Source organism: Lissotriton helveticus, chromosome 3_1, assembly GCF_964261635.1.
Source record: "Lissotriton helveticus chromosome 3_1, aLisHel1.1, whole genome shotgun sequence".
In the NCBI taxonomy this organism is placed as follows: domain Eukaryota; kingdom Metazoa; phylum Chordata; class Amphibia; order Caudata; family Salamandridae; genus Lissotriton; species Lissotriton helveticus.
The window spans coordinates 345,166,889-345,182,766 of NC_136061.1; positions in this window are offsets into that span (position 1 = coordinate 345,166,889).

Genomic DNA, 15,878 nt, shown 5'->3' on the forward strand with positions numbered 1-15,878 from the left:
GAACGAATACTGGGCAGCAACCAGGATCCCCTAGGGGAGAAAGTCTGATAACAGTACCCCTACCAACCTGATCAGTCTTGGACCGCCTGAGCGTAATGGACAACCCATCCCCAAAGGCAATATCCCCCACTCCCAACGCGTCTCCAGAGACATCGGACTTAGAGCGGGCCACAAGCTCGCAGCTACGGAAGGCCCCGAAAAAAGCAAGGCAAAAGGCCGCCGCAAACAAGGCCGCCTCATACTGGGAGTAGACAACAGCACGCAACACTTTTAACATTGCCTGTAAAGATGGGAAGTCAATTGGGGACCTGTCGTCCGGTGCCCGTGGGTCCTCTCGCGCCCAGCCTTTCAGAGCGGCCCTCAACGCAAAGGATTTAGCTGGATCACTCCTCCCACTCAACCTAGCTTCATGACTGATGGCCGCCAGGTGGCCGCAAACCCAGGAGTGTGACTTATTCTGTTTCCTAGCCCACACCACGAAAGCCTGCACTCTCCCCTCTAGTGCCAACGCTTGTAAGCCCAAGTCAGAGATAACCTTGTGAAAGGTAGCGCGTTGGCTCGCATAGCGTTTCCTTGTACCCAGCGCTAACGATTTCTCTCCTAATTCTCTCAGTTCCTGCTCCACTCCAAGATGTGCCAGAGCCAAGGTGCGAAGGGGGTCATCTCCTCTCTCGCCTGGGGGCATGCCGCCCGAAAACGGTCCAGCTGTAAACGAGAAAGAGCGTCAGCTGCCACATTAGAGACCCCCGCAATGTGTCTAGCTCTAAACTCAACATTGCAACGCAAGCACCTGCTGGCCAGTTCCCGGAGCAAAGACAGTACTAACGGACAATTGGCAGAAAGACCATTGATTGCCTGAACTACAGCCATGTTGTCTGACCAGAACAAAACCTTCCTGTTGGACAAGGTATCAGGCCAAAGATGTAGGGAAATCACGATGGGAAAGAGCTCAAGGACAGTGATGTTAGTAGTGATACCACGCCTGCGCCAGGCATTGGGCCATCCCTGCGCGCACCAGAACTCACCCAGGATGACACCGAATCCCTCGCTACCTGATGCATCCGTGAACATGTTCAACTCGGGGCTCTCTACCCACGGGGACCTCCATATCACGGTGCCATTGAAATCAGAGAGAAAGTCATCCCACATTCGCAGATCTTTTTTGAGCGCCGAGGTCAATCTGACAAAGTGATGCTGTCTGTGGATCTTAGCGGTGGCCCTGGCTAAACGCCGTGCAAAAACTCTCCCCACCGGGATGACCCTGGCCGCAAAGTTTAGCTTACCTAGGAGACTCTGGATGACCCCCAGGGGAGCCTTATCCCTACCCAACAAGTCATGGATATCCTTCTTCAGCCCAGCTACCTTGTCTGCAGGGAGACGGGACACCCCCTCCACTGTGTCTAGCTCAATCCCCAAGAAGGTCAGTACTTGAGCAGGGCCCTCGGTTTTACCTGGCGCCAAGGGGACCCCTAAGCGGCTAGCTAGGTCAATGAAACAGTCTAGGCCCTCCTGACACTCCTGCGTGCCATCCCTCCCGATGAAAAGGAAGTCATCCAGGTAGTGGGATACTGCTGCTACTTTGTATTCCTCCGTGAGAGCCCACTGGAGGAAGGAGCTGAAGGCCTCGAAGAAGGCACACGAGACAGCGCAGCCCATAGGCATGCACCTGTCGAAGTAAAACTCCCCTCTCCACTTGAAACCCAGCAAGTGCTGGCTGTCTGGATGTACAGGTAGCAAGCGGAAAGCCGCCTCGATATCCGCCTTCGCAAGCCAAGCCCCCCCCCCCGCTCTCCTCACTAAATCAATGGCCATATCAAGTGAACAATAGGAGACAGAGCAAGCCTCTTCGGGTAGCCATGAATTAACAGAATCCCCCTCAGGAAAAGACAAATTATGTATCAACCTGTAAGCCCCAGGTTCCTTCTTGGGGACTACACCCAGGGGAGACACAACAAAGTCAGGGAGGGGGGGAGAAGGAAAGGGGCCAGCCACCCTCCCCAAGGCCAACTCCTTGATAATCTTTTTGTCCACAACCTCAGGGAGCTCCCTGACAGATTTTTGGTTCTCAGCATCCCTGCAAACACGAGGACCTTGATATGGAATTTGGAAACCCTCCAGGAAACCCGAAGACAGGACCTCTCTATCCTTAGCATTGGGGTAAGCTCGCAGGAGGGGCAACAGGCTGGCGATGATGACTGGAGACGGGCCTATGGAGGGCGAGACCAGAGAAGTACTCCCTGTTAGAGCAGAGGGGCTGTAGTGCAAAGCCAAGGAGGGGGGGGGCGCAGCTGAAAGGACATTGGGCTCAGGAATGGGGCTGGCGTCATTATTTATCTTTATTGGCGGCGCTGGCAGGAGCAGGCCGCTTCTCGCAGGAAGACTCTGGGTGTGAACCACCGCATTTGTTGCACGCATGGGAGAATCTGCATGCTTTGCCCCAAGTGCAATTACCTGCGTTGAACAATCTGCAATTGTGTAAGACATTTTTCTTGGCATATTGTCTGTTGAAATTCCCCCCCCCACGCCCCCCTCGAAAGGACTGCCTAAAATTACTTTTCTTCTGAGGGAACTTCTCATTGTCAGCCTTCTTGGATTGAACAGCCCGATCAGCACCACCATCTGTTTTACCCTTACCCATATACACAAGCCAAGACCTAACTTCAATCTGGTCCCACCCAAGATCAGGACAGACAGACATTTTCTTGCGGAATTCACAATCGTAGGAGTACCACCCCAAACCAGTGGTTGCCTCCGCTTCATTCGTTATGATGCTGTTGTACTGAAATAGACCTTGCGCCTGCTCGGGGAAGCGCTCTGTAATCACTGCAGCCAGGATGGCAAAAGCCTGTCGCCAGTTTTTTATCGTTTTTTCTGGCCATGACTGGAAACGGGCTTTCTTCACCTCATCCTTGGAGCCCATCCTAGTCACATCCGCTCCCTGCGCCCCCAGCATTAGCAGTGAAAAAATGTCTATGAACTCTCTCCGCCAAATACTTTCCTTAGCTACCTGTGGGACCAGCCATGCTAAAGAACATGTTCCTGACAGCATAGGTGCCATGGTCATCAGAACTGACGGCGCGGGAAGGGCAACCCCCAGCGCCAAAGAGGAAGCAGAGATACCGAGTGCACCCAGAGGGGGGGCGGCGGCAACGACAGCCGGAGTCTGGGCAGGTGCCACTGCGGGCAAAAGGGCATCATGGGCCTCACTTGGGGCCACCGGCAACACTTGGGGAGGGAGCACCGTGGACACAATGACTGGCGGTGAGCTGTCAAGCCGTGAAATCCCCTCTGCCAGAGGACTGACCATGTCCCCACCCTGAGCTGGAGGCCCACCCCACACCCTTGCCACGTCTGCTTCCCCAGCTGGAAGGGATGGCACCACCACTGATGGGGCCACAATCAGTGAGTGCATAGGAATTGGGGATTGCACCGGGGGAATGCACAAACCCGCTCTTATTTCAGACATGAATGAGGCAAGTGAGTCCGTGAGCTTACCCAAATCTTCCCTGGTAGCGTCCGAGAGCTTACTCAAATCTTCCCGGGTAGCAAACTCCACATTAGGAACGATCGGGCGGGGCGGTGACGGGGGGCATACCCGGGACGCAGCCGGGGGGGATGCCGGTGCATGCACAATAACATTCCTCAAAGTGTCCACCGCCCTAGTCTTACTGGGGGGTTCTGCAGGAAAGTCCTTCACCGTTGGTTTCTTAATGCGCTTAGGCCTCCCCGTGGCCAAGTCCTCAGCCACCTCTATTTCCGTTATCCGAGGGGCGGGGGGCGGCCCGTGGGTAGACTGGGCGTTTGGCAGCAGGAGGTCGCTGGCCCACGCCACCCCGTTCGCCTTTATTAAATCCAACAGAACTTTCAACTGGGGGTCCTGGGAAGGTCCTAGCCCCGAGTCATCAACCTGGGACGTCTGTGTGAATAGCGATGGGGACCCCTGACTTTCCATGGTGTATGCGAGTGTATCCTGCAAAAGAGATAACCATGAGCCACCATGTCCGCATTTTGTCCAAAACACGCATGCCCCACCCCAGGACCTATCGCACCCCCACTACCCCAAAAGGGGGGCTACCCCCACCAGGACTACGTAGAAACCGTGGGAGGCAGAAAATAACGGTCGGGTCAGATGGGAAACATGAACAGCATGTCGCTGCAAACTCGGTACAACCGTCGTACCGGCCCCCCCATGCAAGGTACATACCTCTCCTGTACTTCCTAAGAAAACGCACGAGGTCCGAGCGGGGTATGCCCCGGGGTCTGCTTCTGTGGCTGCGAGAACTGTGTAAATAAAAGAATAAACACTGAGCCTTACACATTGTACCCGGCATAGCCGGGATCCACCAGCACATTAGCACATCCAGTCTCACTGCGAGACCCCTTACAACCACACATGAGCCCCCCCGTCGGCCTGCATGATAGCTTCAAATCATTATCGCGACATCTCCTGTCGTACATACCTTGCACCAGCAATCTGAGCCTCTATGACACGAGAGGGGGGGGGTATCCAGGGCGCGTAAGGCAAAGCGACCGAATCTGAAAATTAAAGACAACAATGTCACCAGACGCCCACCTCATCGCATTACAGGCCCTCACTCCGCAGGGGAGTAGCATTACTCTTGCTATGCTCCCAGAACCTGAGGGGGGGGGGGGGGTGGGGTGAGGAGACACCATACCTCCCCTTGGAAGCAAGCTGAGGTGTTACCCCGACTTGAAATCACGTTCCTGCAATAGGTGGGGCGGGGGAAGCCACTTACCCGACTACCCCCGCCGAGATGGCCTGAAAGCGGGTGAGGCAAACATGCCTGCAGCATGGCGGCCAGGCTGTTGATCAAGGGCCATTAATAATCACCCCTGTGGACCACAGTGCACCCCGGTGCAGATCCCAGCCAGGCCGCCAGGGCAGTATCTAAATCATGGCGGCTGGGCCGTCCCAAAACACATTACCATCAGCGCCACGCCGTCGCGCAGCCCAAGCGGCGGCCCCGGCATCCGCCCGCCTCATCTCCCTGTGGAGACAAGCAAGCGTTACTGTTAGTGGCATTATGTGAGTAAACCCGCATGGCGGGAACTGTCGTAAATGGGGGCGCTCGGCATGAAACTGCGAATATAAAGTTACTTTCCTTTTACAGCATGTCGCTCTTAGCGCCTTTAACGCCCCAACAAACACGGCATATTCATACATATTGCATGAAACCTTGTAGTGAACATACATATACTCCCGCCGAAATCTTGTGAGAATGTACATGCATATGCACACGCATCTGTGCATAAGGACTTAAAGAAAGCCCGCCAAAGCGCGCTATGCAACTAGCCCCAACTGGAGCCCCCCTGTAGGACCCGGAGCCCTCGGCACATGTGCGCGACATAAACAAGCAGGCATTAATAGACCCGCACACAACATGGCGTCCTCAAGAAAACATGTGCGCGACGTAAACAATGCAGGTATGAATAGACCTTCGCAGAAAATATAGCGTCCTTACGAAACACATGTGCGTGATATAAACATTTCAGCAGGGCCTAAATAGACCTAGCAGGCATTAATAGACCCGCACACAACATGGCGTCCTCAAGAAAACATGTGCGCGAAGTAAACAATGCAGGTATGAATAGACCTTCGCAGAAAATATAGCGTCCTTACGAAACACATGTGCATGATATAAACATTTCAGCAGGGCCTAAATAGACCTTCGCAGAAAACCTAGTGCCAGAGAAACATATGCCCGACGTATAATCATGCTACAGGCAGGGATAGGCACTCTCAGAAACATAGCGTCATCAAGAAACACATGTGGTGACATAAACAATTGGGCAGGCATAATAGACCCTCGCGGAAAACTTAGCGTCATAGGAAAACATGTGCGCGACATATAACCTTGATGCAAGCAGGAATGGGCACTCTCAGAAACATAGCGTTATCAAGAAACACATTTGCGAAACATAGAGCAATGAAGCAGGCATGAATTGGCCCTCACCAAAAACATAGCGTCATCAATACACACATGTGCGTGTCATAAAACGATGAAATAAACCTCATCAAAAAACCTTGACCATGTAAAACAACATCGGGGCTGTGAGTGCCGAGAGCGGTACCCTTCCACCGACAAAGGCCCCAGGGGCCCAACGCTTGGCCACGCGGTCACTGACCGGGTCTGTGGACAACAACATCGGGCCTAGTAGGGTCGGCAACGGGCCCCTTCCGCACCCGTCCAGGGATGCGGAGAATGCAGACGCACCGGGACAATGGACACGGCCCTCCGTTACTCCTACGAGAGGCTTGACACACTGAACAAGGCCCATGTCCGGATAGCCGGGCGGGCCGACGCTTCTCGGACACAGCAAGGGCCGGACCCTGACCCGGAAGGACGAGGTCTCAGCCGAATAAGCGGGCGCCAAGGGGGCAGCCCACGGCAACGCGCCCCGTCCAAGGCTGCAGAACCGCCTAAAAACCCCCACCTCCCCAGCGGCCCGCCGCCCAGCGGGCCGCCTGACCAAACTCGGACCTCCGCAGGGAGGGAGTAGGCCGAGGGGGGGGTGATGCCCAAAGGCAGCCCGTAGGACACTCACCGCGATAAAGAGTGTCCAGATGTCTAAAGAGTGTCCCGATGTTAGCCGCAACGTCCGGAGCGCAAAAGAGTGTCCTGCTGCACACGACGGCGTCCGGGCGGCAAAGAGGCCCTCACAGGAGGTGCAGGGACCTAAGTACCCTGGGAGGCCCCTCCCTGCTGCCCCGGACGAGGATGTCCAGCAGCCACCTCCTCCCCATGGGAAGGAGGAGACTGAACATCCGGTTCTGTTTATGGGGGCGGGACAGCCCTCACCGACTAATGGCCCGCCCTCTCAATGGCCACTGCGTAGCCTCGGGCAAGCGCAGTTTTGTCATTGGTTTGGGCCGTATCCGGCCGCCACCCGGCAGTCTTACGTTACGCCATGATCTGCACCCGCGGCGGTGTCGTGATTCACGGGCAGACACGCCTCGGCGAGGGGCAAGTATAACTCACATCGTCTTCCTCCCCAGTTGTGAACATCATTAAGGCATCTTAGATTATTTAACTATATCTCGAGTGTAGTGTGCGTTGAGACACACCTCGGAATAAAAACGCACCTTGGTTCTATTTTGTCATTTCACCCGGATGTTTTGCTGTGCTGCCTTCCACAATTAGAGAGGCCCAGCAGATATCGTGTGTCTGTTATCTCTGAGTTACACCCAGATGGATTGTTTGTGTTCCTTATACAATTAGAGAGGCCCAGCAGATATTGTGTGTCTGTTTATCCCCCAAGCTCAGCAGCACCGAGGGCAAAACAGTGGCCCTTTCAGTGGTGTGCTGCAAACATGGTAAAACTGTGGACCTCATTCACTGAATTGGTCGCATATAGATGTGCAACTGGATTATTTATATGAGGCGTGCAGACAGAGGCCTCGGTAGGAGATTGGCTTTGACTTCAATCGGTGAGGATAACAAACCTAAAACTGTTCATGTTCGCGCGCTGCTCCCTCCCTCTCTCTCGCCAGATTGTAAGTACGAGGAAAACAAACCTAAAACTGTTATGTTCTCGCGCAGCTCTCTCCCTCTCTCTCGCCGGATTTATGGATGCGTTATCGAACCCTTAATATATTGGCCCGTTTCTCTCCCCGTTTTATGGGTCACGTGCCCTTCCCTTTCTTTCATTCCGAGTGCCTCGTCTCGAGCCAATGGTAAACCTCAAATACTAGCACTGTGCTGGAGGATTGATGTAAGTCTTCGGCTATTAACATAATCACGAGCCGGATTATAGGCTAATTGCATTGTGATTATTTGGTTGTTTCACTGTACAAATTAGGAAAAAATTAAATAGGAGCAGTTCCCGTGGCGTGAAAGACGCGCGTGTTCTTGAGCACGGGGTTGTAGCCGGAAGGACGCTGGCTGGGGGTCACTTTAAGCCGGTTTTGGCCACATTTCAGTTGTAACCGAGGCTAAAAGACGGCGCTATGTCCGTTTCTAAAGTGGATAGATGTTATCAGAAGAAATTGCTGCAATATCGCAGATCAACAGTAACTAGGATTGCGTCTGTCAATAGTTTCATAGGAAATGAAACCCCATTAGGCACACACGGGATTCGTTAGCACGTGCTATGGTTTATTCATTGCGCGTAAAACATTGACAACCACTCCTTCCGGTGGCCTCAGCCTTTTCTGCACCCCTGCCCGCCCTTTCCCTCCGTTCTCTGTGATGGATGCTGCTCGACTGGTCGCCATCGCTCTCCCCATCATACTGACCAAAGCATACAAATCCTGGCAGGATAGCTAAGTGAGCGGAACGTGCACCTCCAGGGATTGTGGGATCAGAAAGCCATGCACTGGACTCCTGGCAAGGCGACTCATTACCCGGGTTCGCGAACTGGGACCAAAAATTGGGCGGTAGTGCCATCCGTTATAGTGCTTAGAAATGCCAAGCATGTAGCAAGAAGAGCTATAAAAACAAGCTATGATTAGTTTTTCATGTCTTCAGTGGAGGGATTCATACGTGAGTAACATGAAGCGATTACACATGTTATTAGTGACTGACACCTGCAAACAAATTGGGTATGCAAGCACCCGGGTTCGCGAATTGGGACCAAAAACTTGGCAGCAGTGCCACCTGTTTAGTGCTTAGAAATGTCAAGCATGTAGTAAGAAGTGCTATGAAAAAGAAGTTATGATTAGTTTTCCTGCAAACAGATTTGGTATGCAAGTTGAATTTGAAGAATAACACTTATTTTGTATAGACGTATGTAAATCACTTGTGTTGTATGTTAGCGGTATACACGACATACACGACATAAGGGCCACCTGGGATCAGTTGAGAAACGATTAAAAGGGGATCCGTGCATGTCTAGGACAAGGAACGCACTCGAGGGTCCTAGCACGACAAATGGTCACACCTCCCGTGTGCAGATCCTAGCCAAATAATCCAAGGTGGCACGACGCAAAGCACTTTCTTGAACAATGAGCAGAACAAAGGGTGGGGCACAGGGGGCACCACGGGCACGCCTTATGCCGCACTCCTACCTGGGTTCACCGTTTAGGAAAACCTGCACCACTCTTTTGGGTACAACGAGTCATGGTATATCCACATGGGGATCAGCCCAAATAACAGAGCGCTCGCTCCTGCACTAAGCTTTGTTGGTAACACAGGGAAACTTGGACATCACGTTTTGAAAATAATATGGTAATACATTGTTGAGTGCTAGGCACGGTATATTCAATAAACTAATGCCAGCCGGGCGCATTGCTTATCCTTTTAGGCTGTTCGGGTGCACTTCAACGAACATGCTGGCATTGGTACTAGCGAGGGGAACGACCGCAGGTCACAGAGTTCTCTCATCCTGCTCTCGCGTGGCAATATCCACGATTAATAGGTTTTTTATCTTCCAGATCACGCCCGGGAACACGTCGCGAGGTCTGACAGCGGCATAGGACTACGAGCTTAGTAGCAGGTAATTCACGGGCGCGAATTGGACGGTGTTTGTGCTATTAGTCAGCAGGGTTGTTGTACCACAGATGTTCTTCATCCAGCCGGGCCCCTGCCGGTAGGAGCTCACCGTGTAAGGCTCGTTGGGGCAACAGGCACGAGGGTAATTCGTTTTTTATCTTTCAGGTCAAGCCCGGGAACACGACGTAGGTCTGACAGCTTCTAGGATCACGTAGTTGATTAGCAGGTAATGCGCGGGCTCAAATTGAATGTGTACTTAGTCAGCAGGATTGTTTCCACAGGTATTTCCTTCCAGGTGGCTCCTGCCAGAAAGAGTGCAACGTGTAAGGCGCATGGAGCAATGGACACGAGGAGTAATTCGTTTTTTATCTTCCAGGTCAAGCCCGGAAACGTGTCGCAGGTCTGACAGCTGCTAGGACCAACGAATTGATTAGCAGGTAATACACGGGCTCGATTTGACGGTGGCTATGTAGTAGGCGGGGGCAGGCATCAGTCTGCAAGGTTGATTCGGGAACAGCAGACTCGGTAGGAGTCCGGCTACTCAAACGTTATTGGCCAGCAGACTCATGTAACTTTTTCACCCGTAGGAACCCGAAAGGGCAGAGGCCACCGTGATGTCCACGCCACAGGATGGGCTGTGGGCCGAATTCCTGGCAGCCGCCCAGGCAAAAGGGCCCGCATGGGCACAAGGTTTCATAGAGGCACGTAGGCTAGATGAAGCTGGCCGACCCAGCACCCCGGAGGACGCGGCAGGCACCTCTGGCGAAGGGATGCGTAGGTCCACCCGGAAGAGAAAACACACTCGCAAGGACTTTCCGGCCGTGTCAGCGCGAAAGGAGCAGCTGGGGACAACACACCCCCACCGCCTCCCCCGCCCGCGGCAAGGCCCGTTGGATTACCCGTAGTACCTGCCGTGGTCCATGAGTCAGCGGCTGGACTAACAGACTTGGCCCAAATGGGTAAGACAATGGACGAAATGATGGGTTTGATGGCTCTTTTTCAGAAACGTTTAGATGATATAGCGGCGGCACAACAAGCAGTGGCCGCCCCCGCCATTGGGCATGCTACATCTGATCCTGTGAGGCAAGTGTGGGCTCAGCAGGGTACCAATATGGGGTCGCACAGTATTGGGAACGCAGCAGCTGGCCTGCAAGTTCCAGCAGTGGTGGTGCCACGGTCAACAGCGCTGCCTGTCACCCCCATCCCTTCCCTGAATGCGCTGCCTGTCACCCCACCCCTTCCCTGAATGTTGGCCAGGGGCCTGCCACTGGGGCAGCACCCACGACGGGGAGTGAGGTGGGCATGAGCATAGCAGCTAGTGCAATCAGCGGCGCGGCTGGCCCAGCGGAAACACCACAACCTGGTTCGACCGTTGTTACCCCGGTGCAAGCAGGGCCGGTACAACCGGTCTGTACTGGGCCGGGCAAGCCAAACGCGCCTCACGCCCCGTTGTCAGCAAGTCGTTGCTCCCTGGCCCGGCAGGTACCCCAGGCTGCGAAAGAAGGGATATGGAGAAGGGAGTACATTGACATCTTTGTGATGTATTCCTATAGGTTCTGAATCGATCCCCCTATTCCTGACCCTATTCTGGTTAGCAAACTAACAAGTTAACTAAGTAATCAGCCCATGAGGCAGAAAACCCCCATGATGCAGATACCGTTATCTGACGCAGTCACACTACGGCACAGGAACGTGTTATCTGATTAGGTCATAACGCTTGCGATCTAATTAGACAAGCGATATTCCTCCAGCCCCTGATAAGGCATACGGAGTTCTCATAACAAATCAAACCTATGACAACCTGGGCAAAACCCTGCGGCCATTGTTTTGATTTCACCGAGAACTTCAGTAAAAGAATGTGCTAACGAGCAAGTCGTATGACATCCTTATTGACGTATCTATGTCCATCCTTACGTCAATCTCGGCACCTTAAAGGTATAAATATTACCGATATTGCCCTATGCAAACACACGCGTGGTGACGAGACGGAGCAGCCATACTTGCCGAAGCGAAGAGCAGAGCAGACCCCGCTGGCGCAGCCCCGCCTTTCTGACGCGCTGAGAGAAGCTGCTTTCTCCTGCCGAGAAATCCAGCACCGGCGTTTCTGGGTAGCCCTCGCAGGCAGCCTGGAATATCGAGACCAGAGACGAGAGATACCATCCCTCATTCAACCTAGATTCCAGGTACAGAACTGAATAACCCCTCACAGAGAATTCTTTAGTTATTCACTTGGCAAAAACAAACTTAACTTAAACTGTAACTATCTATTCCCGTCCACGCATTAGACTTAGGTCAGGTACACGGGGTAGGCGTATCTAGAAACACCAGTTGAGTACGTTTAGTCAAATGTATATGTGTATGTAATATATTTTATTCATTTTAAACATCTTATGGCTTAGAAACCATATCAATGTTTTTACAGTATTATTTTATACTGCTGCTTTTAATGTATGCACTTTACTTAACTATAAGTATTGCAATAATATCGATCCATTTCTCTTGTATGAGAAAAGAGACTGATCAATAAATAACACCTTTTTATTGAACACGCCCGTCTCTTCCTTTTCTCTACAATCTGATGAGACTAAGAATGCACGTACTGACTGAGTAAAATAAATTGCCTTTTGTTCACACGACTCTCGAGATATACTCTTGATTAGGGGAGAGCAAAGTTGTCATGTTCTATGGTTGTCAGAAACTAAATCCCTTCTTGTCTAATCAGGGAAGTTAAGTCCTCCTTGAACATTCGAGAAAGTTTCTAGTGAACTCTGAGCTAAGCTGGCAAACCCAAAACTTTAAGTCTAGTATCGACAGTAGTAGACCTATTTAACGTCTGGTCTAGGCCTTTACTGCTGTAGGTATTATTCCAATGCGCAGAGCCTATTGGGATGAAAGGAACTACACTACATGGCACCCAACGTGTTTGGAAAGGGCGATAAAACTAACGTAAGACATTTAGAGTAACTCAGTCGTGCTTTCTCATTCAGACCCCTTTTCCCAAATACTCCAAAGACGTCTGGAGTGGGTGAAAGGTTATATCAGGCAGACCTCGCAGGAGGGAACTCCTATGTATGGTTCTTGGTACAAGTCAACGTTGAAGGATACACTGTTCCAAAATATTGTGCATCTAATCTTTCGTTTCCATAAGAAACCTGATCTGCAAACAAAAGAAATAACCATCCTGTCAGTAAAATGGACAGTGATGAAGAAAGAGAGGCAGTTAGATTAGCAACTGAACTCGCAGCAGCTGATGCTACCATGCAAGATGCAGACCCGGAGATAATACTCATCCCGGTCATCAAAAGGAAATCTATAACTTTAAAACTTATAGAAAATGGACTGACACCTAGGGGTGGTACAGTCATATTCGTAATTGAGGCACACGAATATCGGCAGACAGAGGTATACTATTCATGGATACATTTTCCGGCAGCAAATGCTGTAGCAAAGTACTTCCACTATTACAAAATAGAGGAACCTCCTGAAACGTACACTCCTTTCGAGGAGGTGGAAGTACCACTCAAATTTCAAGAGCATTTGCTCTTATTTGATGGCGCCCTAAAAGATAATAATCACATCACCAGGCTCGGTCCTTTAGGTAGACCAGGAGCAACGTGGCCGGTCCTAGCCGGATACACACCACATCCAGACATCGATGGGATGTCTGCACCAAACCTTTTAACACAGCTAAAACAACTAATAAAAATACACAGACAATTAGTCCAATATGTGATGCGGACTTCAACAATTCAGCCAGCGATTAAACTCCCACAGCTGACCCCTCACATGGGGAACACAAATAAAATTACACCACAGAACATCCAGTCCTGCCTAGGTAAAGTACTGGCTAAACGGGAACAAATACCATTTTGGCTAGCGCAGAAAATCACCCAAATAGAGGCGGTGTTTCCAGACACCACCCCGCTAGAAAAGCACAGGATTCTGACTATCTGTCTTCCAATGGGAATCGCACCACACATTGAGGACTGTGACACTTGGGGTACAGTCTTTGCTTCCATCTACACAAAAATGCACGGTGTTCCATCCATTTCGGTAATACCAGATGTGCTAAAACAAATTCAAGATGAATATGGTCCTGAACCCGCTTTAACTCTTGGTATGAAATTACTAAAAGACTTCAAGCAGGTCTCGGCTATATTATTAGCCAACATAAAGGGAGAAGCAGCAAATGTGGCGATCCGCCAGAGGTTAAAGGAGACAGATATAGCAGACCAACCAGCTGAAATTGCCAGAATCATAGAAAAATCCTATGAGGAACTAGGTAGAGATAGTTTAGGTGGAATACCAGTAAAACCGCAACTGATTGAAAGTCCTGAAAAAATATTTTTTAATAATAATTCTACATCACCAAAAAAGAACTGGGATGGAAACAAACAATCCAATCCTAAAGAAAAGAAATTCCAGTCCCGAGGAAGGTCTCCTAGGCGAAGAGAAAAATCTCCGAACCAAAGACACAGGTCACCTCAGAGTGACCCCTCTGGGAAAAGATATAACCTTAGAAATAGGGATAATATTAAAAAGCCTGATAGATATCAAGACATTGATACACGTCCCTCTCAATCTTTTCAGACTTCCTCGCAGAAATCGGAAAGAAGAGGACGATCAGAACAAAGAGAAGAGCACACCAAGTCCAAAGACAAGGAACCTGCTCAGCTAAAAAAGAAATTACAATTTCCAAAAAAGAAGGTAGCCAGTATCAAGGTAGTTAACAATGCCGAGAATACTGAGGACACAACTGAAAAACGGAGAATGGGCTCAGACAATGCTAGACAGCGCAGCAGAAGTGAGCATAGCTCGCAAAGTCCTTATGAATCATCTAGAGACAGTGGGCACGAATGAATATCTTCAAGTGGAAACTGCGGACACCAGAGTTAGCAAACCTCACAAAATATACGAAATAACATTGCGTATAGAGGGAGATAAGACTAGGAAAATAAGGGGACTATTTTGGGATAATCTCTCCAAGGGCTATGATATCCTTCTAGCTGAAAAAGACTGGCCACCAGAGTTTGTCAGGGAGTGCCCTCATGGCGAAGAAGTAATTATGCCTGCCTTCTCAAATCATATCCCAATTCATAAAAAATACACACTTGCCAGAAAGTGGGCAGTAGCTCTAGCTCCTGCTTTATTTAAAAATCACGTGGGATGGGATGAGGACTCTCCTCCTCACAAAATCCAGTTAAAATCACAACCTACTGCACAAAGGCAGTACCCAATTAAGCAAGAAGCTAAAAAACAGGTAAATGAAATACTAGATCAGCTAGAATACCAGGGGGTGATTGAAACTTGCACCTCACAAATGAACAACCCTTTGTTTCCGGTCTCCAAACCAGACAATTCATATCGTCTAGTTTTGGATTACCGACACCTTAACACATGTTGCAAGACCTTTGCAGTGCAAAACTCACATAGTGCTGCACTAATGAATAACATAGTGCGCAAAAAATACAAAACAACATTGGACATCTCTAATGGATTCTTTTGTCAAAACATAGCACCAGAGAGCAGATATTTAACTGCATTCTCAATAAATGGCACTCAAAAACAATTCTGTCGGTTAGCCCAGGGGTACAAGAACAGCCCGGGAGTATTCTCAGCGAGAGTAACAGAATTACTACAACTATATGATGATGAAGCATTATCTTATGTCGATGACATTTATTTAACAGATGATGACTTGGAGACTCACTTGAAAAGAGTGAACACCATAATACTTGGGTTCGCTGCAGAGGGTTACAAATTCAACTTTAAAAAATCCAGAATTGCCCATCTGACAGTCCTGTTCGTAGGATATGAATTATCAAGTGTAGCCTGGATTACAATCTTCTAGAACTAGAAGAATTAAAAAATCTAGATTATGAAAAGACATATCCTCTGCCAATCGATATTCTGCCTTTACGACATTACGCCTGTGTAATTTATACAGACGGACATGCTCAACCCCCCGTTTGGGGCGAACAGGCATACAACCCCACATGTGGGATTACAAAAGAAGTGTGGCGCGGAGGTAAACTAAAACCTCTATTAACAAAAACACACTCAGTAGAAACTAATTCAGAACAAAAAACTGAAATATTAGCTTTGAAAATGGCGCTAGATAATGCGGATCGCGAATTCCCGACACTTATAGTGTCAGATTCATATTACTGCGTCAAATCATATAACAAGGATTTGCAGACATGGATTCGAAACGGTTACAAAGATGACACAGATGCACCAATAAAGCAGAAATTGCTCTGGGAACAAATAGCTCTTTTACAAAAAGAACTACCAAAGACTCACGTGACACACTCACTGAGTCATCAGCGTGATGGCGTTCATGTTGCAGGGAATTCATTGGCTGAGACAGCCACAGCGGCAGCCACTAAGTCGGCTCCCGTAGTTCGAGAAAAGCGTACATTAAAA